The sequence below is a fragment of the Podarcis liolepis genome (genome assembly GCF_965112155.1).
Source record: "Podarcis liolepis genome assembly, chromosome: W".
NCBI lineage: Eukaryota > Metazoa > Chordata > Lepidosauria > Squamata > Lacertidae > Podarcis > Podarcis liolepis.
The window spans coordinates 10318602-10343148 of record NC_139568.1 but is presented as its reverse complement, the minus strand read 5'-3'; the positions used below and the strand labels follow the sequence as shown (position 1 = coordinate 10343148).

The 24547-nt window shown below is 44.8% G+C and overlaps 2 protein-coding genes and 1 long non-coding RNA gene across 3 annotated transcripts in view; 2 read left to right on the top strand and 1 right to left on the bottom strand.

Moving 5' to 3' along the window:
- Positions 1 to 24547, top strand: part of LOC310697678 (uncharacterized protein) — a 154900-nt gene that overhangs the window by 29485 nt on the left and 100868 nt on the right. The gene's annotated exons all lie outside the window — the stretch shown is intronic.
- Positions 1 to 24547, bottom strand: part of LOC310697750 — a 120202-nt gene that overhangs the window by 64600 nt on the left and 31055 nt on the right. The gene's annotated exons all lie outside the window — the stretch shown is intronic.
- Positions 13318 to 24547, top strand: part of LOC310697679 (uncharacterized protein) — a 454726-nt gene continuing 443496 nt past the window's right edge. Inside the window, exon 1 of the mRNA XM_083484370.1 lies at positions 13318 to 14446. The gene's annotated coding sequence lies outside the window, so the exon portion shown is untranslated. The remainder of the gene's footprint in view (positions 14447 to 24547) is intronic.

Sequence of the window (24547 nt, the reverse complement as noted above, 5' to 3'; positions counted from 1 at the left end):
TTTCTGGTACACCAAACACAGAAAATTGCTGATGTATTAACCAGGTTGAATTTGGTTGATGCAAACCCAGCAGACACACCGATGGTGACAGGTTACCAGGTAGACAGTACTGCTGAAGCGTTTTCTGACACAACGCTATACAGATGCATTCTAGGCAAGCTGAATTTCATTGCCAGATGTTCAAGACCTGACATAGCTGTAAGCTGTAATCTGCTTAGCAGACATGCCAACAATCCTACGGTTCAGGATTGGAAAGCTCTGAAGCGCATAGCCCGCTATTTAAAGGGGACTATGCACTACAGGCTGAGGTTCACCAGTCAAAAGACTGGAGGTCTTGAAATCTTTGCAGATGCAAGTTTTGGAAGTGACACCACGGATGGTACAAGCACTTCTGGAGTGTGCTACATGTCCAACCACTGCCTGTTTGACTGGTTGTGCAAGAAGCAAACAACAGTGAGCCTAAGTTCCTGTGAAGCAGAACTCAATGCTCTGTCATTTTCACTCATGGATTGTGAATGGTTGATGCAACTGTTTAAGGACATCAGAGTTTCTGTGAAATGTCCTGTACAAGTGTATCAAGACAATAGATCTTGTTTGGCTTTGCTGAACTCGGAGAGTTGCAAGCAGAGAACCAAGTACTTGCAGATTAAGCTACATCGTGCAAGGGAGTGTATTCAGAAAGGACTCATTCAGGTGTCCTACATGCCAGGAAATGAAATTCCTGCTGATCTGTTGTCTAAGGTTGTTAACAGAGAACATCTTAAGGTTTATGTACAAAGGTTGCAATTGGGTTGAACCACAGGTACTACAGGTTACACGGAAAGGGGGAGGATGTTAGGATATTTCCGTTCCACCTTAAAAGGGAGCAGGCTTTGTGAGTCACAGAGTCTGTGCATGTCCTATTCACAGGATGTTTATGTTTGCTGTTCCTTTCGATTTTGCAGTCGGTCGAAGACACTGACTCAGAACGGTCATGTTTTTCTTTGTTCTGTTCAACGCTAAATAAAGTCTGTAAATATGCTCTTCTGCTCTTCTGCGGTGCAGCTTTCTGGCTGTGTTTTCTGCTGATAAAGGGTGTGCACGAGCCTGAGATGGCAGTCTATCTCTGAGGCTTCGTGTCGCTAATTGCTGGATCTGCGTGACTACGGGAGATCGATGGATGTCCGGCAGACGGCTTGGGGCCGTGATGGACTATATCTTCCTGGCAGTATTCCCAACAGGTACTACAGGTTACACGGAAAAGGGGAGGATGTTAGGATATTTCCGTTCCACCTTAAAAGGGAGCAGGCTTTGTGAGTCACAGAGTCTGCGTATTTCCTGTTTACAGGAAGTTTATGTTTTCTGTTGCTTTCGTTTCTCTCGGTGCCTGAACACTGAAGCAGGCGGTCATGTTTTTCTTTGTTCTCACCAATGCTGAATAAACTTAAATAATGCTCTCCTGCGTGCATCTTTCGCTGTGCATTATCTGCTGATAAGAGCGTGCATCAGCTCTGGAATGTGGCGAGCTATTTCTGGAGCTCGTGTCGCTAATTGCTGATACTGCGTGTCTACGGGAGATCGATGGACGTCTGGAATCGACGTGGGGCCATGATGGACTTTGTCTCCCTGGCAGTATCCCAACAGTAATAACCAGGTTGAATTTGGTTGATGCAAACCCAGCAGACACACCGATGGTGACAGGTTGTCAGGTAGATAGTACTGCTGAAGCGTTTTCTGACACTACGCTGTACAGATGCATTCTAGGCAAGCTGAATTTCATTGCTAGATGTTCAAGACCTGACATAGCTGTAAGCACTAACCTGCTTAGCAGACATGCCAACAATCCTACTGTTCAGGATTGGAAAGCTCTGAAGCGCATAGCCCGCTATTTGAAGGGGACTTTGCACTACAGACTGAGGTTCACTAGTCAGAAGACTGGAGGTCTTGAAATCTTTGCAGATGCTTGCTTTGGAAGTGATACCACGGATGGTACAAGCACTTCTGGAGTATGCTACATGTACAACCACTGCCTGTTTGACTGGTTGTGCAGGAAGCAGACGACAGTAAGCCTAAGTTCCTGTGAAGAAGAACTCAATGCTTTGTCATTTTCACTCATGGATTGTGAATGGTTGATGCAACTGTTTAAGGACATCGGAGTTTCTGTGAAATGTCCTGTACATGTGTGTCAAGACAATAGATCGTGTTTGGCTTTGCTGAACTCAGAGAGTTGCAAGCAAAGAACCAAGTACTTACAGATTAAGCTACATCGTGCAAGAGAGAGTGTTCAGAAAGGACTCATTCAGGTGTCCTACATGGCAGGAAATGAAATTCCTGCTGATCTGTTGTCTAAGGTTGTCAACAGAGAACAACTTAAGGTTTATGTACAGAGGTTGCAATTGGGTTGAACCACAGGTACTACAGGTTACACGGAAAGGGGGAGGATGTTAGGATATTTCCGTTCCACCTTAAAAAGGGAGCAGGCTGTTGTGAGTCACAAAGTCTGTGTACTTCCGGCTCACAGGAAGTTTCTCTTTTGTATATAGCTGTTGTCCTCTCTCTGTGCCTCAACACGCAGGCAGGCAGTCATGTTTTTTCTTTGTTCTGACCAACGCTGAATAAAGTTGTAAATAATGCTGTCCTGGGTGCATCTTTCGTTGTGCGAACTCTGCTGAAAGAGCGTGCACGAGCCCTGGAATGTGGCAAGCTATTTCTGAGGCTTGTGTCGCTAATTGACTGATACTGTATCTACAGGAGATCGATGGATCGTCCAGAATCGACGTGGAGGCGTGATGGCCTTTGTCTCCCTGGCAGTATCCCAACACTAACGCCCCCTGCTTGAGGCGGAGATTGGCTCCCACCCACAACCCCTCCCCTCTTTGCAGGAGGAGAGTGTTTGTGGTTTGAGGACCCGATCCCCGCTTAGTGAAATGAAACACACGGACACGTGATATAAGGTTAATGGGCAAGAAAAGGCCACAACTTTATTGATTACAGCAAGTGAAAGGGTATTGGCTTAGGCATTGGATCATGTCAGTTGACTCCACCCACTCGGAAAGGGGTGAGTCTAAAAGGGGGGTTTATTCACCAGTAGGTGGAGCCTGTTGATGCTAATCCAACTATAAGCTCTCCCCTGATGTCACTGAGGGTCGTGCCATGGCCCCCCGCCACACAGGCATCGGACAGAATACACGACCGCCGGATTCCTTTAACGGAATACCCAAAAATTGAAGGCGTAGGCGATGGCCACACCTAACCCTTCAACACACCTCAAACACATTATTCCAGTGCCTAACCGCCACCCGAGCCCAAAAAGGCTCGCCGCCAATACCCTAACCGCTGTAACCAATCCCTGATGCTGCTGCTGATGCTACCTAACCAAATATCATTCCCTTTGTCTGAAAGATGAACCCCATCATTCTGGTACAAGGCCTGATCACCAATCCTGGTACGGTCATGAGAAATGACTCGGCCATTCATAAAGCGTACCCAGCGGGCTATTGCACGAAAAGTGAGGCCACGTGGCTGGCGCAGCAGCAAGTTAAGCTGCCATCCACGCCCCTTCCAAGGCACCTGGTTGGGCACTTGCCCGTGGGCATGGTGCACCAGCCAGGTGAGAGGGTGGCAGGGGGCTAACGCCCCCCGCTTGAGGCGGAGATCGGCTCCCGCCCACAACCCCACCCCTCTTTGCAGGAGGAGAGTCTTACTGAGCAGAAAGCAAAATTGATTGTAAATAATATAACAACAGACAATATTGTAATTACTAAAGGCACAAGACAAGGATGCCCCCTTTCTCCACTATTATTCATATCAGTACTGGAAGTACTTCTAAGGTCGATAAGGAAAAATGAGTTGATAAAGGGTGTTACAGTCGGTCGGAATGAATATAAGGTAAAAGCCTTTGCTGATGACTTGGTATTAACAATTGAAGAACCATAAATAAGTATTAAGGAAGTAATAGAGGAGATAGAACAGTTTGGTCAAGTGGCAGGTTTTAAATTGAACAAAATGAAGACTAAGATATTGGTTAAAAATATGGAACAGGTACTGGTTAAAACATTGCAACAACAGATAGGTATAGAAGTGGTTAAAAAAAATATTTAGGAATTTGGTTAACTCCCCAAAATATTGATCTGTTTCAAAATAATTATACACCAATGTGGAATAGTGTGAAAAGAGACTTAGAGGTATGGGGAAGGTTGAAATTATCATTCTGGGGAAGGATATCAGCAATAAAGATGAACGTGCTACCAAAGATGTTATTTCTGTTTCAGACAATTCCAATAATCAAAGGGGCAGCAATATTTAAAGCATGGCAGAAGATAATTTCAAGATATATCTGGCAGGGTAAGAAGCTGAGAATACAATATAAGCTATTAACAGATGCTAAAGAAAGAGGAGGCTTCACCCTGCCGGACTTGAAATCATATTATGAAGCATTGTGCCTCTGTTGGTTGAAGGAGTGGATGAAATTGGAAAATACAGAACTGTTGGACTTAGAAGGTCATGATAATAGATTTGGTTGGCACGCATATTTATGGTATGACAAGAAAAAGGTCCATAAAGGATTTGGAAATCACATATTTCGAAGATCTCTTATTGAAATCTGGGATAGCTATAAAAACCTATTGGAACAAAAAACACCGCATTGGTTGTCTCCATTAGAAATGATGTGTGTAAAAAAGGTCAATATGAGTGGGAAGTGGATAACATATGGGGAACTGGCAATTAAAGAAGGAGGAAAATGGAAATTGAAACCATATGAAGAAGTGAAAGAGTATGTTAGTGATTGGTTACATTATTATCAGATGAATGAAGTGTTTAAACAAGATATCAAAGAAAATGGTTTCTGTGAAAAAGAATCAAGGTTTCAACAAGAAATACTGAATAATGATTTTAAAATTCTGTCAAAAATGTATAAATTACTGCTTGAATGGCACTTGAAAGATGAGGAGGTAAAATTAGTTATGATTCATTGGGCAAAAGACTTAGGATATAATATTCAGTTAAGTGATTGGGTCAAACTATGGAAAGAAGGTTTGAGATTTACTGCATGTAATGCATTAAAAGAAAACGTGATGAGGATGATGTATAGATGGTACATCACACCAGTTAAGTTAGCAAAAATGTATAAAGTCAGTAATAAATGTTGAAATATATTTTTATTAAAAAACCAGAAGCATTTCTTTTAGGTATTGTTGGAAATGATATAAACAGGAAAGATTGTAAGTTGTTTTTATATGCAGTGACAGCAGCAAGAATATTATTGGCCCAAAAATGGAAACAAGAGGAACTACCAACATTAGAAGAATGGGGGGTGAAATTGATGGACTGTGCAGAATTAGACAAGCTAACAGGAAGGATCCGAGACCGGCGGGACCAGAGGTTTACCGAAGACTGGACTAAATTTACTGAGTATCTGAAAAGTATTTGTGATGATCAGATTACGTTTGTAGGACTACAAGAAGTTCTGTGAGGAGTAATTTAAGAAATATTGTAAAAATGGAAAGGGAGAAATGATTTCCTAGAAAATGTAAAGGCAATATTAAGTTAAGAATTGCAGGAGAAATAATCAAGACGGAAGGCTATCAGAGATGCTGAAGGAAGTCCAAACAAGGACATATGTATAATAATTTGTGTGGTATGTCTTTAAAATTTTTGTATGCTAAAAATTAATAAAAAATATTATAAAAAACAACAAAAATTATCATGTGCTTGATGTATGGTTTCTTGCCAAACATCTTTTCATAGGGGGTACAACAAATGGCTTCTCCCCCTCGATCTGTAAATAAACACTTGACTTGTTTATCATGCACATTTTTCAACCAAGCACAGAATTCCTTGAACCTAGGAAACGCTTCTGATTTCTGCTTGAGATTGAACACATGAATATACCTGGAAAATGAATCAATGAGAACCATGAAGTACCTGGCTCCACCCAAAGAGGGTGATAGTGGACCAACGATATCAGCATGCAATACTTGATATGGTTCTGTAGCTTGTCTACTAGACACCTTACCCTTTGCAGCCATTTTAACCTCGTTTTCTGCGCATGCCTTACACTTCATGTGGTACCTGCAGGGTTTAATAGTCATACCTTCAACTAAGGCAGGCATTTTGGAAACTGCCTCGAAGTTTAAGTGAGCAAGTTTCTTGTGATAATTATGAATACATCCTGCATGCAAAACCTTGTTAGTGTCTGCAATACAACAAGTTTTATCCTGCACAACATCAACAGACTCTTCATAATGCAATACAAACAAATGATCAATATAATCAGCATGCAATACAAAGTCATCTTTCTTGGTGATGGTGCACTTCCTCTTCTTGAAAGAAACGTCTATGTCCTGTTCAGTCAGCTGCAAGACACTCAACAGGTTGTGTGCAGCATCTGGAACAAAAAGAAAGTTGCGTATCGATGCATCCAAGCTGTGAAGAACAACCGTTCCATAGCCTTGACTGGAGATCGTGTGGTCATCCGCTTGGTGAATCGCACCTTCCTGCGGAGTAAAGGACACAAACAGGTGTTTGTCCCGACAGATGTGCCTAGTAGCTCCCGAGTTGACAATGAAGAAAGATCTAGACGTCTTCTGGACCTTTGGAGTGAAGTGTGAGACCATAGCCTTGTGTTGCGTCGTCTTGGACTTCTGACCTTTGCCTTTTTGCCTTTTCTGCGCATTGAGCTTTCGCTGCGCTTCTCTGTTGCCTTGGCCTTGGGATATTTACATTCCCTCTTCACGTGGCCTAGACATCCACACAAGTAGCATTTCACTGCCTTCAAAGCTTTGGCACCATCTAGTGGTTGCACTGCATTCTGGGATGACGTCTGTGAGGACTCCCCCTTAGTGATGTAGCTAGCACTATGGCAATCCGCTTCATTTAACACCACAGCAGTAACATGTGCTACCGTCAGCTGAGCAGTAGGCAAAACAGCAAGCTGGCTGGCAATCGCTTCCCAACTTGAACCCAAAGAATGTAGAAACATGAAGGAATACACAGCCTCTGGAAAGGTGATTCCACGCTGTTGCAACTCATGCCTGAGATTCTGCATTACCATGAGATGAGCATGTACATCTGATCCTTCAACAAGTGCCATATCATGCAACTTGGCATAAAAGAACAAAGAAGCACCTGCTTTTGTTCTTAAATGTGACTCTTGGAGACTGTCCCACACCTTTTTGGCTGACCCTTTGTCGTGCAAAAGACATAGCTCTTCAGGGGACACAATAAGCGTCAGAGTTCCTGTTGCTTTGGAATCCTTAGCCTCCCATTCTTCGGTTACTGGAGCTGGGGGGGTGTCTGATATCACATTAAACAGACCCTCTTTTCGTAGCAGAGCCTCTGCATACTGCACCCATTCCAAATAAATTTTTTTTTTTGGAGCTTTGGAAATCCAAACGCATTTTCAAGAGCCTCTGTTACTCTTGGACTGGCCATGTCTGTGCCTTTAAAGCAGACTGCGTCTATTTACCAGCTGCATTCCAAAAGCACACTACTTGAGACTTTCGCTTTCTCCTGCCGCTGCTGGTAAGTGCTTTGGCTAGAAGTTCAAAGTCCACCCCTTAATGCCATTAATTAGTGACTGGCAGGCTTCCCGGGGCTAGAGCACATAACTCTCATCAATCTTGACACACAGAGAAGATAAGCTGCATTCTGTTCTTCTGCCGTTCGTCTGGGCGCATGACCAAAAATGTCGGGATCTCCACTTAGCCCATTTTCTTTTCTTTTTATATATAAAAAATTTTTATTGGTTTTTCACATTTTATAAAGACATTGTTAGGATATTTCCGTTCCACCTTAAAAGGGAGCAGGCTTTTGTAAGCAACAGAGTCTGCGCATGTCCTATTCACAGGATGTTTATGCTTGCTGTTTTTCCTTTCGTTTTCTCAGTTGGCCAGAGATGCTGACACAGAACGGTCACGTTTTCTTTTGTTCTGTTAAACGCTAATAAAGTCTGTAAAATTATGCTCTTCTGCGGTGCAAGCTTTTGGCTGTGTTTCTGCTGATAAACAGTGTACACAAGCCTGGAATGTGGCTAGGAATTTCCAGAGGCTTCGTGTCGCTAACTGTTGGATCTGCGTGATTACGGGAGGCCGATGGACGTCCAGAACTCCAGCTTGGGGGCTCAGATGGACGTTATCTCCCTGGCAGTTTCCCAACAGACATAACACACACGTAAAAGACAAAGACAAAAACATGTATAATTTCAAAAATCTTACTTTCTTAACTTTGGTCCTTGACTTCCCCTCACCCCTCCTTCATACATCCCAATTCCCATAATTATGTCAGCAAGTTATTATTTTCCCTCCTTGCCATGTTAATATTACATCTTTCGTAAAAAATTGAATTCTTTCCTAAGTTGGACTCAGATTCCTTTCCATCGATTTCCCATTTTTTATTAAACATAAATCATAATGACTAGACCCAAAAGTCGTAAGTGCTTTTTTAAAATTCTATTTCCCCCCCCTCCCATACCCGGTTTCCGTCCCTTCCCAAGTACATGTCCACAATAACAGTTCTTAGCCTGGATTCCTCACATCCGAGGCCTTCAAGTCTCTTTCAGTCCCTCTCCGCCGGTTTTGTTGGTAGTCCTTTATATTGGTCTTCGGATCTCGAAGGAGTTCTGTCCCAATCAAGCCAGGTTTTCTTCCCACAAGAAAACTTAAAGACAACTGCTGCAAAAGTTCCACCAGTCCTTCATATTCAGAATGGAGGCCCCAATCATATTTCTTCTTTCTTTTAAGTTCTTGAATTCCAAGTACTCCAGGGGCCTCCTCCTTCATCTTTCGCATCTTTTGCAGATTTGTAATCCATGTAATCCAAGTGTCTTCTTGTTTATAATCCACATGTATAGGCTTCTGGTTGGTACTTTCCATCTGTGCTTTCTCCTTTCCTTGTTTAGTCTCCTTCAGTTCTTGAGATATCTCTTCCAGTTCAGCTGCAGATTTTTTCTCACTCAAATCCTCAATACATTCAGCAGAGCTGCTTATTCCAGAAGTCAAGGTCGTGAGTTGTTTATTCATAGCCAGACTCTGCTCTTGTAGAATTCCCACAAGGTAAAACATTCTTTCTATCTCAGCTAGTAAATTTCCATCCGCAGCCATTGTAATGTCTCAGAATTCCCCCTAGAGGGAATCTGGTTACTTAGTAGTCTTTTCCCAACAGTCCTTTACCTCGTTCTTTGTTTCTTTGTTTCCAACTACTTTAATTCAATTGTATCACATTTAGTCCAGGGAGATCTTAAGTAACACACTTTCTTACTTTAAATTGCCCGTTTGACAGCTTTGACAGCTGTCAAACTCCTTTCCTCTTCAACAGGCTCCAAGACAGGACGCTCCCGAGCCCGGGAGGGGGGGTTGCACACAACAAGAGAGAAACTTCTGAAATTCCACTCTTACACTCCAGCTCAAAACTTCTTTTATCAAATCGTGAAAGTTAATGTCTTTTTAACTCACCCCAAAAGGGTAGGCTCTCCAACTTAGTTCTCCTGCTATTGCTTTAAATCGTCTGCAGAAGGGGGGGGTGCGGACTTCCCTTTGACACATCCCCCGGTCATATCTAATTCACAGATAGATATTTTAAAGTCCGAATTCCGATCTACTCACGGGTTGCTTCTTTTCGGGTCCGAATTTAAGGAAAAAAGTCAGCGCTCTTCAGCCATGGCACACGGCTTCGCTCCTCTGGGGTAGCGGTCTACTCCCAGCACCACGCCACTCTCCGTACCCTCTCCGTAGCCTTTAAAAAGGCTCTTCGTGGGTCGGGGGGGCGCTTAAGGTGCCCACCGAGTCACCAAGTCCGCAGGCATCCGCGCCTGCGGTTTTTGAGGGTCTCCGCGTCGCCGTCGCGGCAAGACCCGTCCCCAGTGGAGCCGATTCCCTCCGGAGCTCGGAGGGAATCCGCCATTAGCTGTTCGCGCCAACCCGGAAGTCCCCACTCGGCCCATTTTCTTCCCCCGAGTCTTCTGCCGCCTCCCGACGTATAACGACCTTAGCCTTTGATGAGGCTCCAAGGCACATTCTTCAGCAGAGTTTCCAGCACAGGAAAGAGACAAGAGGTTTGGGCTACATTGTCAAGAGTTTTATTTCTAAGCTAAGCAGTCAGAAAAGACATCCTCTCTCTATGAAAGCAGAGAGCAACTGAACCAAAGGAACAAAGGAAACAGGAAACCAGTAAGGTCACATCCGTCTCTAGTCTCCCGTGAGACTTCCAATAGCCTGGACTGTCTCTGGAATGTAAACAGAGTCCTGTGACTCCCAGCAGCTGCTCAGTGGCAAAACAGAAACTAACAGAAACTATCCCATAAGGAGACAGTCTCCTTTTCCTCTCTTGGCTGGAAGCCAAGACAGCATCTTAGGCTAAGCAGATGTTGCTTCTTTGACGAATGTGGTCAGAGAGAGAGAGATGGCGGCCAGTCCTATGCTTTTGTTACCTGCACAGGTGAGGCCACGCCCACCTCTAGTCACATGCAGAGGAAGTCTCTCCCAGCGTAGGAGAAACAGGAAGTTCCGACTGGCTGGTCCACACATCCCCTTTTATGTCCACTCTAGGGATGTTGTATTTGACTGCTCTTGTGTTTCACATCCCACATACCCCTTCTCAGGCAATACAACATGCACAAAACATAAATAACTTTATTCAACCACCCAGAGTCCCAGCTTTACACGTAGGTTCTGGAAACTATCTCTTGGCAGGGGCTTTGTCAGGATGTCAGCAGTCATCTCTTTGGTGCTGCAGTAAGACAGTTCCACAAGTCCATCCTGGATCATCTTGGGTATATAATGGTACTTCACCCCAATATGTTTTGTTCTCACGTGGAACTTCTCACTCTGTGTCAGCTTCAGGCAACTCTGATTGTCCTCTAGCAAGCTGACAGGTTCCTTTCTCACCAACCCAAAGTCCTTGATGAGTTGATCGAGCCACGCAACCTCTCTGCACGCTTCTGTCGCTGCAACGTATTCTGATTCTGTGGAAGACAATGCTACACAGCTCTGTTTATAACTACCGCACGCAACAGGTCCATCCCCAAACATAAAAACATGACCACTTTTTGATTTATAGTCAGCATTGCCCCCAGCCCAATCCGCATCAGTATACCCAACCAACCTAGGGTTTCTGACAGCTGGTAACCTTAATTTACAATTCATGGTACCCTTCAAATACCGCACCACCCTTTTTACACCTGCCCAATCATGCTCAGTGGGCATATTCACCTTTCTGCTAAGAATTCCCACAGCATTTGCTAAGTCAGGTCTACATGTGGTAACTAAATACAAAAGTTTACCAATCACCAACCTGTATTCACTGTTGTCTGGCAACCGCTTCAAATCCTGCTGATTCTTCAAGAAGTCAGTAGCCATGGGTGTTGCAACTGGGTGTGCGTCTTGCATCTGCATGCATTCAATCAGTTTGTGGATCTTTTGTTTCTGGCTGAGAAGAAATGAGCCGTCCTCTTCTCTTTCCACTTGGATCCCGAGGTAGTATTGGACACCTCCCAGTTCCATGACCTCCACCTCTTTGCTAAGGTGTTTTACTATCTGTGCATAATCTCTTTCACTTGCTGTGGCAATAATCAGGTCATCAACAAATGCTAGAACATATGAGCATTGTCCATTATTTGACTTACTGTACAAGCACTTGTCAGCATTGCCTTGCCTTGCCCCTGTGTGAGTGCCTGAGGGCCCTGCTCCTGCCACTCACCACCTGGCCCAGGGCGGGGCCTGACAGGCCTCACAAGGACTGCTACTGCTCTGCTGCCCAGGAGGACTCCCCTGCGTGAGTGCTTGAGGGCCCTGCTCCTGCCACTCACCACCAGGCCTGGGGCAGGGCCGGAAGCCTCACAAGGACTGCTTGATGCCCAGGAGGACTCCCCTGTGTGAGTGCCTGAGGGCCCTGCTCCTGCCACTCACCACCTGGCCCAGGGCGGGGCCTGACAGGCCTCAAAAGGACGGTTGCTGTTAATGCTGCTGCTGCCCAGGAGGACTCGGAGGGGCGCAGAGTTCTTTTTAAAATGTTTGAAAATTTTCCTTTCCCTTTTGACTTTTTTTGTATATGGGGTGGGTGAGGGTGGGATGGATGTTTGGTTGGGCTTGGGAATTTGTTTGATTTTGATGGATTTGTAATTTTTACAGTTTTTTGTTTGTATTGTTTTATTATTTTCTGGGTTTTTTTTGTTTTTTATTGCTTTAAGGTTTTATTTTGTTCTTAAGGGGAGGAGTCAGGGCTGCCGGGGAGTGGGTCCCAGCCAACAAAATGGCTGGGGCATGTTCCACAGAGGGGGATGTGCTGGGACAACCGATCTCAGTGATCACGCGTAGGAGGAGGAGTTACACTAAGACCAGACCATGTCATTACAGAGGAGGCAGGTTTAGTCGTTGTCTGAGGACTATCCCTGCCTCCGGGTCTGGTCCTGACCGGATGGATACTAGAATCAGCAAGGGATACCCACATGACCTGAAGGTGCTGCTGTGCAATGCCAGGTCAATGATTCATAAGACCACTGCCATCCATGACTTGATCATGGATGGAGGACTTGACCTGGCATGTGTAACAGAGACTTGGTTGGATGAAGCAGATGGGCCTGTCCTTGCCGCTGCTTGTCCACCAGGTTTCTCTTACACACAGCAACCCAGGCCTTGTGGGCGGGGAGAGGGGTTTGCAATGATTTTTAGGAAGTCATTAGTTTGCACCAGGTGTCCTATTGGGAAGACCCAGTTCTCTGAGAGCATGTTCTGGAAGTTGGGCAATAGGGGCAGTACAGGATTCCTTTTGGTGTACCGACCTCCCCGCTGCACCAAGGATTCCCTGTCCGAGCTGCTTCAGGTCGTGGCGGATGTTCTCCTGGAGACACCTAGCTTGGTTGTCCTGGGGGATTTTAACATCCATGCCGTTTGGGACTTCGTGGAAAGCATGGCCTCCATGGGGCTGTCCCTGAATAGGTCTGGCCCAACCCATAGCCGCGGACATGCCTTGGACCTGGTGTTTACCTCTATGGATGTTGGTGATTTGACACTAAGTAAAAGCGAAACGAAAGAAGTGTCATGGTCAGATAACTTCCTGGTGCAACTGGACTTCTCCGCGACCTTTCCCCTCTGCAGGGAGGTGGGACCGATTTGGATAGTCCGCCCCCGCCACTTAATGGATCCAAATGGTTTCCAGAGAGAGGTAGGGGATGCTTTATCCCATGTTGATGGCCTTTCAGCTGATTCCCTGGTGGCCCACTGGAATGTGGAGGGTTTTTTATAGTTTTTTTTTTAAAAAATTATTTATTTATTAAAAAGAATTTTTAATACACATATATTACAAATATACAAACATACATTTCATACAATCCTTAAAGTGTTCAAACATACCTACACTCAATCCCACAAATAATTCATTTCCCCATCACCATCCACCACCCCTCACCCCACCTTTGTGTTTGACTTCCAATCTACTCAATTGCCATTTCTTTCCACTTCTATTACTTTCTTTCACACACCTTTAACCTAATTTCATACTTCTTTTTCTGTTACACATTGTTATCCATCTTATTTAGTATTTCAGTATTTGAAACGGAACTTGTTCATTCTAATAGGAGTTCTGATTTTTCGATATGGTTTTGCAAGCATCTTTTAAACACTTTCCAGTCCCTGTCTATCTTCTCTTTTGAGATCTTTCCAATTTCTCCCATTGTTTTGGATATATTGTAGTACTCCAATAATTTGGCAAGCCACTCTATTTTTGTCGGTACAATACCGCTTTTCCAATTTTTCGCAATCAATAGCCTTGCGGCTACTGTTGCGTATAAATATAAGGTCTTGTCTTCTTCCTTTAGACTTCCTGGTACTATTCCCAATAGAAAACCTTCTGGTGTTTTCCTAAATGAATATCTGAACTTTTTTTTCATTTCGTTATAAATTATTTCCCAAAATTGTTTGATGTTTAAACAATTCCACCAAATATGTATCATAGTCCCTTTTCCAGTGTTGCATCGCCAGCAGACATCGCTACAATTTTTATTCATTTTTGCTATTCTTTCAGGTGTTAAATACCATCTATGTTGCATTTTGAGGTAATTTTCTTTCAATATATAACACATAGTGAATTTCATATCTTCTTTCCACAATTTCCCCCATTGTTCAAACATAATATTTTTCCCAATATCTTGCGCCCATTTAATCATTGATGCTTTAACCAATTCATCCTTTGTTTCCCACTCTAAGATCAGATTGTACAATTTAGATTTCCCCCCTTGTATTATTTATCGAATTTTGATATTTCTTTTTCAAATCCTAACTTTTTGTCTTTCGCTAATCTATACTTAATTTGAATATATTGGAACCAATCACTAATATGAGCTTTAATTTCTGTATAATCCTTTAATTCCAATTCTCCGCTTTCTTCCTTTAATAGAATTTTATAGGTAGCCCAATTTTCTTTCATATTTAATTTTTTCACTGCAACAATTTCTGCCGGCGATGCCCACCAGGGAGTTTTCAATTCTAGGAGTCTTTTATATTTCTCCCATATTTTATATATAGACTTTCTAACTATATGCCCTAGGAAGCCTTTATGTACTTTGACTTTTTCATCTATTAGATAGGCATGCCATCCAAATCTCGTCTCTACTCCCTCTAAGTCCAATACATCCAAGTCATCTAATTTGATCCATTCTTTTAGCCAGGTCAGACCTGTTAGGATATTTTTGTTCCACCTTAAAAGGGAGCAGGATGTTTGTGTCACAGCCTGCGTATTTCCTGTTCACAGGATGTTTATGTTTGCTGTTGCTTTCGATTTCTCTCTCTGTCGGAGACACTGACGCAGAACAGTCATGTCTTTCTTTTGTTCTGATCAACGCTGAATAAAGTCTGTAGATAATGCTCACTTGAGTGCGACTTCTAGCTGCTGCTGATGATGATGATAAGAGTGTGCATGAGCCCTGGAATGTGGCAAGGTATTTTCAGGAAACTCGTGTCGCTAATCGCTACGGGAGACCGATGGATCGCCCGGCAGCCGGCTTGGGGGCCATGATGGACTTTATCTCCCTGGCAGTATCCCAACAAGACCCACCGCATCATGATATAACTCCATGTCAGGGAGACCAAATCCTCCTCTCTCCTTCTTATCTATCATTATTTTGTGTTTTATTCTTGGCTTTTTCCCCTGACCATACGAATTTAGCTAAATCTCTTTTCCAATTATTAAAACATTTATCTCCTCCTAGTATTGGGCTACTTTGAAATAAAAACATCATCCTTGGTAATATGTTCATCTTTATTACCGATATTTTCCCTAGTAAGGAAAGATTTAATTTCCCCCATACTTGCAAATCATTTTTTATTTCATTCCATGCTTTCCCATACTTCTCATTACTTAAATCTATAGTGTTTGTTGTTAAATTTATTCCAAGATACCTTATTTTCTTTTTAATTTCCAATCCTGTAATTTCTTGTAATTTCACTCTATCTTTTTCTTCCATATTTTTCACTAATATTTTAGTTTTCCCATAGTTTAATTTGAATCCTGCTAATCTGCCATATTCGTTTATGCATTCCAATATGCTAGGTGTACATTGTAGGGGATTTTCTGTTGTGATCATAACATCGTCTGCAAAGGCTCTTAACTTGTATCTTTTTTCACCAACTGCTATTCCTCTTATTTGGTTGTCCTGCCTTATTTTCTTTAATAGAACCTCTAATACTATTATAAATAACATTGGGGATGGCGGCATCCTTGTCTTGTACCTTTAAAGATATTGATTTCGTCTCCAAACTCTCCATTAATAATAATTTTTGCTTTCTGTTGGTTATATATTGCATTTATACCTTTTTGGAATTTTTCACCTAGACACAATTCTTTTAATAGTTTTTTCATAAATTCCCATGAGATTTTATCAAAAGCCTTCTCCGCATCGATTGAAATCAGGGCTGCTTGTTTATCTCTTCTTACTTGTACGATTACAATTACAATATCTTTATTGTCATTGTCCCTTGCGGAACAATGAAATTGAAAAACTATATAAAACTACCACAAAACTACATAAAACTACATAAAAACTACATAAAACATTCGAAAACCCCTAAAAACTCTAAAACCCCATTTTAAAATACACTATACTACAAAGACCCCTTATGCTGCGTTTAGAACCAGAATTGCATTAGCGTAGAAACTGTTTCTCAGGCGGCTAGTCCTGGCCTTTATAACCCTATACCTTCTTTCAGAAGGCAGAAGCTGAAAGAGATCATTTCCGGGGTGCGTACTATCATGTGCTATCTCTGCCGCTTTCTTATGGCACCTGGCAGCATAGATTTGATCTAAGGTGGGAAGAGTGCACCCAATAATTCTCTCTGCAGTCTTTACAACCCTGGATAGCATTGTTTTTTCCTTGGCCGTGCAGCTCCCAAACCACACACACAGACCATAAGTTAGTACGCTCTCCACAGTACAATGGTAAAATGCCATCAACAAGTCCTTTGAGAGGTTGTTTTTCCGGAGGATTCTCAGAAAATATAACCTCTGCTGTGCTCTCTTAGAATCATAGAGTTGGAATAGACCACAAGGGCCATCGAGTCCAACCCCCTGCCAAGCAGGAAACACCATCAGAGCGCTCCTGACATATGGTTGTCAAGCCTCTGCTTAAAGACCTCCAAAGAAGGAGACTCCACCACACTCCTTGGCAGCAAATTCCACTGTCGAACAGCTTTTACTGTCAGGAAGTTCTTCCTAATGTTTAGGTGGAATCTTCTTTCTTGTAGTTTGGATCCATTGCTCCGTGTCCGCTTCTCTGGAGCAGGAGGTCTTTGCTGTTCTCTCCCCAGGTTAGGTCGTCTCTCAACTCCATTCCCAGAAATCGAAACACCGAGACCTGTTTCACACACTTCCCCTCAATAATAAGTGGCTGAATATTCAATTTACATTTCCTAAAGTCCACAATGATCTCTTTTGTTTTCTTTAAGTTAAGGAGTAAGTTGTTTTTCCTGCACCACTCCCCCAACTGCTCAACTTCCATCCTATAGGCCGCCCCCCCGTCTCCAGCAGTAATTAAACCAACCACCGTTTGTTGATTTTTATTCTTAATTTCTTGTACTTTCTTATCTGTCTCCTTCATTCTTTCTAAGACTTCTGTTAATTTTTCCTTTATTTCTTCATTTTCTTTTTCATTTTTTTCATTGTGTTTTCTATTTTTTCTAATTTCCCATCAATTGTATTGATTTTTTCTTCCAGCTCTTTTCTCAATCCTCCCATGTCCAATTTCAGCTGATTCCCTGGTGGCCTGCTGGAATGTGGAGTTAACCAGGGCTATTGACTGTCTGGCTCCAAAGCGCCCTCTCCGACTGCATGGAGCCCGGACAGCCCCGTGGTTTTCCATGGATCTGAGGGCAATGAAACAATCGTTGAGACAGCTAGAGCGCCGGTGGTGGATGACCCATTCTGAAGCTGACCGGACACGGGTTAGAGCTCAATGTCGAGCCTACCAAGTGGTGGTAGCGACGGCAAAGAAGGCTTTCACCGTCTCTATTGCATCTGCAGAAAACAGCAGCAGGAGACTTTTTCAGGTGGTTCACAATTTAGCAGAACCACCTGCTACACCAGTACGGGCCACATGATCTCCTGCAATGATTTTGCAAAGTTTTTTTGCAGATAAAGTCGCTCAGATTCGGGAAGAGGTAGACGCCACCGTGGGAGCAGGGCTGGGGCGGGAGAGTGCTAGAGTCCTGTCTAGTCAAATTGCGTGGGGTCAATTCCAATCTGTTACCTCCAAGGATGTGGACAGGCTGCTTGGACGAGTGAAACCAACCACCTGTCTCCTTGATCCTTGCCCATCCTGGCTTATAAAAGATAGCCGGGAAGGACTGAGCGATGGGCTCCGCGGGGTGGTGAATGCTTCCCTCCGTGAGGGAGCCTTCCCAGACCCGCTGAAAGAGGCGGTTATTAAACCGCTTCTTAAAAAACCATCTTTAGATGCGGCCACGATGGCCAACTATCGCCGAGTCTCAAATCTTCCATTCTTGGGCATGGTGATTGAGCCAGTGGTTGCTGAACAACTCCAGGCACACCTGGAAGAAGCGGACCATTTGGATCCCTTCCAGTTGGGATTCAGGCCTCATCATGGGACTGAAACTGCCTTGGTCGCACTGGTTGATGATCTCCGGCGGGCTAGGGACAAAGGTGAGAGCTGTTTTCTAGTTCTGCTGGATGTCTCAGCGGCGTTTGACATCATCAACCATAACATCCTTCTGGACCGTCTTGAGGGGCTGGGAGATGGGGGCACTGTCATACAGTGGTTCCGCTCCTTCCTCCTGGGCCGTGTTCAGAAAGTGGTGGTGGGGGATGAGTGTTCAGACCCCTGGGCTCTTACTTATGGGGTGCCTCAGGGTTCTGTCCTCTCCCCCATGCTTTTCAACATCTACATGTAGCCGCTGGGAGAGATCATCAGGGGGTTTGGGCTGGGTGTTCATCAGTATGCGGATGATACCCAGCTCTACCTCTCTTTCAATTCAGAACCAGTGAAGGCGGTGAAGGTCCTGTGTGAGTGTCTGGAGGCGGTTTGAGTATGGATGGCGGCTAACAGATTGAGCTTGAATCCTGGCAAGACAGAAGTACTGTTTTGGGGGGACAGGAGATGGGCAGGTGTGGAGGATTCCCTGGTCCTGAATGGGGTAACTGTGCCCCTGAAGGACCAGGTGCACAGCCTGGGAGTCATTTTAGACTCACAGCTGTCCATGGAGGCACAGGTCAAATCCGTGTCCAGGGCAGCTGTTTACCAGCTCCATCTGGTACGCAGGCTGAGACCCTATCTGCCTGCGAACTGCCTCGTCAGAGTGGTGCATGCTCTGGTTATCTCCCGCTTGGACTACTGCAATGCCCTCTACATGGGGCTACCTTTGAAGGTGACCCGGAAACTACAACTAATCCAGAACGCGGCACCCAGACTGGTGACTGTGAGCGGCCGCCGAGACCATATAACTCCGGTCTTGAAAGACCTACATTGGCTCCCAGTATGTTTCCGAGCACAATTCAAAGTGTTTGTGCTGACCTTTAAAGCCCTAAACGGCCTTGGTCCAGTATATCTGAAGGAGCGTCTCCACCCCCATCGTTCTACCTGAACACTGAGGTCCAGCACTGAGGGCCTTCTGGTGGTTCCCTCACTGCAAGAAGCCAAGTTACAGGGAAACAGGCAGAGGGCCTTCTCTGTAGTGGCGCCCTCCCTGTGGAACGCCCTACCACCAGATGTCAAAGAGAACAACTACCACCAGACTTTTAGAAGACATCTTAAGGCAGCCCTGTTTAGGGAAGCTTTTAATTTTTGATGTATTACAGTATTTTAATATTTTTTTGGAAGCCGCCCAGAGTGGCTGGGGAAGCCCAGCCAGATGGGTGGGGTATAAATAATAAATTATTATTATTATTATTATTATTATTATTATTATTATTACTTGTACCCAAGCTGCGTCAGCATTTTATGCAACTTTTGGTTCCAGGCTCTAGCAGCCTGCTTAAGTCCATAAAGTCCCTTTTGCAGCTTGCACACTAAATGTGCCTCATGTGGTTTTACAAAACCTTTTTGCTATTTCATGTAAATTTCCTCAGAAATCTGCCTGTGAAGAAAAGCAGTGGCAATGTCAATGTGTTTCACCCTCATTTGCTTGGAGGCTGCGATGCTCAAAAGCATTCTTACGCTGCTGTACCTCACGGTTGGTACAAAATCCTCACTGTAGTCTACACCAAAATGTTGTGAAAATCCCTGTGCTACACGTCTAGCTTTGTAGCATTGCATTTCTCCTCCTGACCCCTTCTTAACCTTGAAAACCCACTTGCTGCCAATGGCCTGCTTACTGGGAGGTAGCTCTGTGAGTGTCCAGGTCTTGTTTTGATGCAGTGCATCCATCTCCTCCTGTGCGGCCTTCCTCCAGAGACTGGCTTCAGCAGCTGACATTGCCTGTATCTCTTCCCATGTGGAAGGTTCCTGTGGAAACGCCGACCCTGCAAAGTAGGACAGCCGTAATGGTGGGACACCTCTGTTGGTTCTGGATGAGCGTCTGACCTCTGGTTCTGTGACAGCATCAGCTTCCTCATCCTCCTCCAACACTAGCATGTCTCCATCCGAGTCCTCCTCTTCATATCTGGTGCCGCCAGGGGTCTGGTCCTCTGCGTCTTCCGTTGCGTCACCAGTAGGGGAGTGCTATAACACTGGAAGGCAGATTTTGACTTTCTGAGGTTGTAGAAGGGAAGTATACAAGTTCTTGAGTCCTTTCTGACTCCTTGGAAAAATCCACAACACTATTCTTAGTGTCAGCTTTGCCATGTTCATCAAATAAACTGCATGGTGTGCACTTGTCTTACCAGTTTGTAAGTCCATGATTCTGTATCCCTTGCCTACAGAAGCGTACCCTACAAGGATACCTGCTTGTGCCCTGGAGTCAAGCTTGTGTCTGTTTTTTTGGGATGAGGTAGTAACACAGACTCCCAAACACACGTATGTGCGGCAAATTGGGAACTTTCCCATGCCAAAGTTCAAATGGTGTGCGCTCTGCCCCCTTCGTTGGCAATCTGTTCTGCAGAGAAACTGATGTGCTTGCTGCATCTGCCCACAGCTTCTGTGGCAGGGATCTTGTCTTAGCATGCATCTTGTCATATCCATAATGGATCTAAACTTTCTCTCTGCTATGGCATTCTGCTGTGGTGTGTAGGGAATTGTGGTTATGTGTACGATTCCCTCCTCGGCCAGGAGAGCCTGCATTTCACGTGAGCAGTACTCACTTCCATTGTCACTCATCAACACTGCTGGAGCTCTTTGGAACTTGTTATTGACCATGGCAACGTAGTCCTGGAACATGTCCACTGTCTCACTCTTTTCTTTGATGAAATATGCAACACAATATTTTGAAAAATCATCCAGAAATATTAGTATGTACCTATTCTTTCCTTTTTTTAAAAAAATAATAATTTATTTATATGTCAACTTTGCCAGCTCTGCATAGCGCATCAATTTTTCTTGCCGTTGTTCTTTTGTTGGGATTTCCTCCTTCTTCCATCCTTGTGCTAACAAGACTCTTGCCGCTGTTGTAGCATACATAAATAGGTTCCTTGTTTTTTTTTGGAAGGTCTTGTCCTAAAATCCCTAACAAAAATGCTTCAGGTTTCTTTATAAATGTCATTTTAAACATTTTTTTCCAATTCATTATATATCATTTCCCAATTTTTTAAAACTTCTCTACAGTCCCACCACATATGATACATAGTACCTTCTTTTTCTTTACATTTCCAACATGTATTTAACCCGGTTTCATACATTTTTGCTACAATATTTGTACTGGTGTAATATACCATCTATGCATCATTTTCATATAATTTTCTTTCAAAAGAGAACAATCAGTAAATTTCAAATCCACTTTCCACAACTTTTCCCAATCCTCCAGTTGTATATTGTGTCCAATATCTTGTGCCCATTTGATCATGACTGATTTAACCTCCTCATCTTTTGTTTCCCATTCTAGCAGAATACTATATGCCTTTTTGAGCAGCTTCACCTCTTCTTCCACAACCTCTTTCTGAAATCTAGAAGTTGTGTAACTAAACCCTTTTTTATTATCTTCTTTATACATCTCATATAGTTGTCTATAATGCAGCCAACTCTGAAAATGGTCTTTGATGTCCTCATAATCTTTTAATTTCCATTTCCCTTCCTGATCTCTTAGTAACTCTCTGTATGTAGGCCACTTCCCCTTTCCCCCCAACGGTTTGAGTAACGAAGTAGGCTCAGCCACAGGGGAAGAAGATGGCAGATGGCCAGGAATTTTTCACGGTCCCTTTTGAGAAGTTAAATGGGAGCAACTGGGAGGAGTGGTCCCGGAAGCTGAAGGCCTGGCTGGTAGCCAAGGGTCTGTGGGAAGCTACGCAAGGACCCCCACAGCATGCTCCAGCCGGCGCTGCAGCAGCGGTCATTGCAGCTGCCCAAGCCTCACAGAGGAGGGACCAGAAAGCCCTGGGAGCTACAGTGCTCAGTTTGGAGGGCTCACAGTTACCTTTGGTGGAGGGGCTTGAGACCGCCCAGGAGGCCTACCAAGCACTAGAGAGAGTGCACCACAGGACCACAGCTGGGGCAAAGATCCACACCACCAGAAGCTTGTTTGAGCTGAAGCTGCGTCCTGGTGATAGCATCAGACAGCATGTGACTAAGATGCTCTCTGTTTTCAACAAGCTGAGACTGTTGCAAGTTAACTTTACTGAGGAGTTGAAAGTTTATATTTTGCTCAGCTCTCTGGACAAAAGCTATGACAATTTGTGTCTAACTTTGGAATCTATGAATCCAGTGCACCTGATGCTGCAGTATGTGACTGGTCGTTTGTGTGATGAGGAAGAACGCTGTCTCAGAGAGGGCCGAGCTGGCTCAGAGTGCCCTGCCGGTAGCGGGGGGGGGGGGGCAAGCCAGAAGGCACAGTTCAGGCTTTTTCCACTCGTCATTGCTTTGTCTGTGGGTCTGTTGAACACCTGCGTTGGTCCTGTCCGGGGAGAGCCAGAGAGGCTGGACAGGATGTCTCCAAGGTCGTTTCCCATGGCAGTCAACCAAGTCCTCATGGCAGTCAGCCAAGTCCTCATGGCAGCCAGCCAGGTTTCCATGGCAGCCAGTCTAGGAGAGGAGGCCAGCGTGGGAACGTGAAGGGAGGAAGTGTCAGAGGAAGTGAGAAGGACGGTTTTTCTTATCATCTTGCTGCCTCCATGGCAACCGTGAAGGACAACCCCAGTGGAGGCAGCATGCTCTGTTGGAGCATCGACTCAGGAGCCAGCCACCATCTGATGCCATCTAGTGGCGAAATGTGGAACTGCAGGGCTTTTTCAACTGGGAAAACAGTCACTCTTGGAACACAGAGACAATTAACCACTGTTGGGAATGTGTTTGTTTCGTTTTTACAGGCAGAGCTGGAAGCCTACGTTGTGCCAGGAATGCAATGTTGTCTTTTATCTGTATCTGCTCTTGTAAAGGAGAGCTATAAGGTTTGCTTTGAAAATGATGTCTGTTCTATTTCAAGGGGTGGGAAGCAACTGGTCAGTGTTGAATGTCAGAACAGGCTCTATGTTCTGGAGACACCTCTGGAAGGTAAGGGGGACGCTGAGACAGCACAGGCGCAATGTGCTAACGTTCCCACACACAATTCGTGTGCGCATTTGTGGCACAGGAGAATGTCTCACAGCTGCTGGAAATATATCCAGAAGCTGCCAGAGTGCACTGAGGGCTGCAAGATGAAGGCATGTGATATGTTCTTGGATTGCAGAGCATGCAAAAGAGCAAAGGAAAAAAGGTGCAGTTATCAGAGATCGGAGAGGGTAACCACAAGGCCTTTTGAGCTAGTGCATGCAGACCTATGTGGATCCATGCCAGTAGCGAGTCTGGGCGGAGCTAAGTTTGCACTCACGCTGACAGACGATTTCTCTAGGAATGGGTGGGTCTTCTCGCTGAAACACAAGAGCGAGGCAGTGCCGCTGATCAAAGACTGGATTGCTGCAGTGGAACTACAGTTTTCCACTAAGGTGCAGAGCTTTCAGAGCGACCGAGGTGGAGAGTTCACCGGGTCTGCTTTGCAGAGTTTCTTCCGCCAGAGGGGATACGTCACAGGTTGATGGTTGCTTTTTCTCCTCAGGAGAATGGTGTTGCAGAGCGTAGGAAAAGAATGCTACAAGAGGCAGCCGAAGCGCTACTGTTTGATGCTGGCTTGCCTCAGCGCTTTTGGGACAAAGCTTGGAAAGCTTGATTTGATTTATTGGAAAGCTGCCAGGTTCACTTTAAACAGGTCCTATAGCTCTGTTGTAGGGGACACGCCCTATTTTCTGCCCAAGAAGCCCAAGGTGCATTTCTTCTGTGTGTTTGGTTGCGAAGCTTGGGTTCTTGTGCCAAAGACCCAACGCAAGAAAGGTGACCCGAGGTCCCGGAAAATGATCTTTTGTGGGTACAAGCCTGGGACAAAAGGGTGGAGGTTTGCCTATCCTGAAGGTGATCAGTCCAGGATTCTAGTCAGCAGGAGTGCTGAGTTCTGTGAGCAGAGTGGATGGACATGGATCCATGGGAATCCTGATGTTCTCTCAGAGTGTCTGTCTGATTCTGCTGAGGAGGGAGAGATAGATGCTGAACCTGTTGCTGAGGTTCAGGTCTCTGACCAGGATCAGGAACAGGGAAGCGCATCACCGCAGCCCAAAATTGAGCCTTCGTCTCCCGTTAGTCAAGTGCAGAAGGCCAGAAGACGCAGTAAGTCAGAGGGGGCACCTGAGACAGTGCTCAGACATTCCACACGCACTACGAAGGGGGTACCACCTGAGAGGTTTGAGGTCACCAGCGTGTGGGTTGGTTTAGTGCAGTGCGAACCTGGGAGTTTTGAGGAAGTTCAACAGTTGCCTGAGGCAGAAGCCAGGAAATGGCAAGAGGCAATGGGAAAGGAGTTGAACTCAATGAAGTCCTTAGGTGTGTTCTCCACCACGAAGCTGCCAGCGGGCAAGCAGGCTGTGAGCTGTCATTGGGTGTACAGGATTAAGCCCACAGCGTCTGGAGAACCACAGTACAAGGCTAGGCTAGTAGCCAGAGGGTTCACACAGCGGAAAG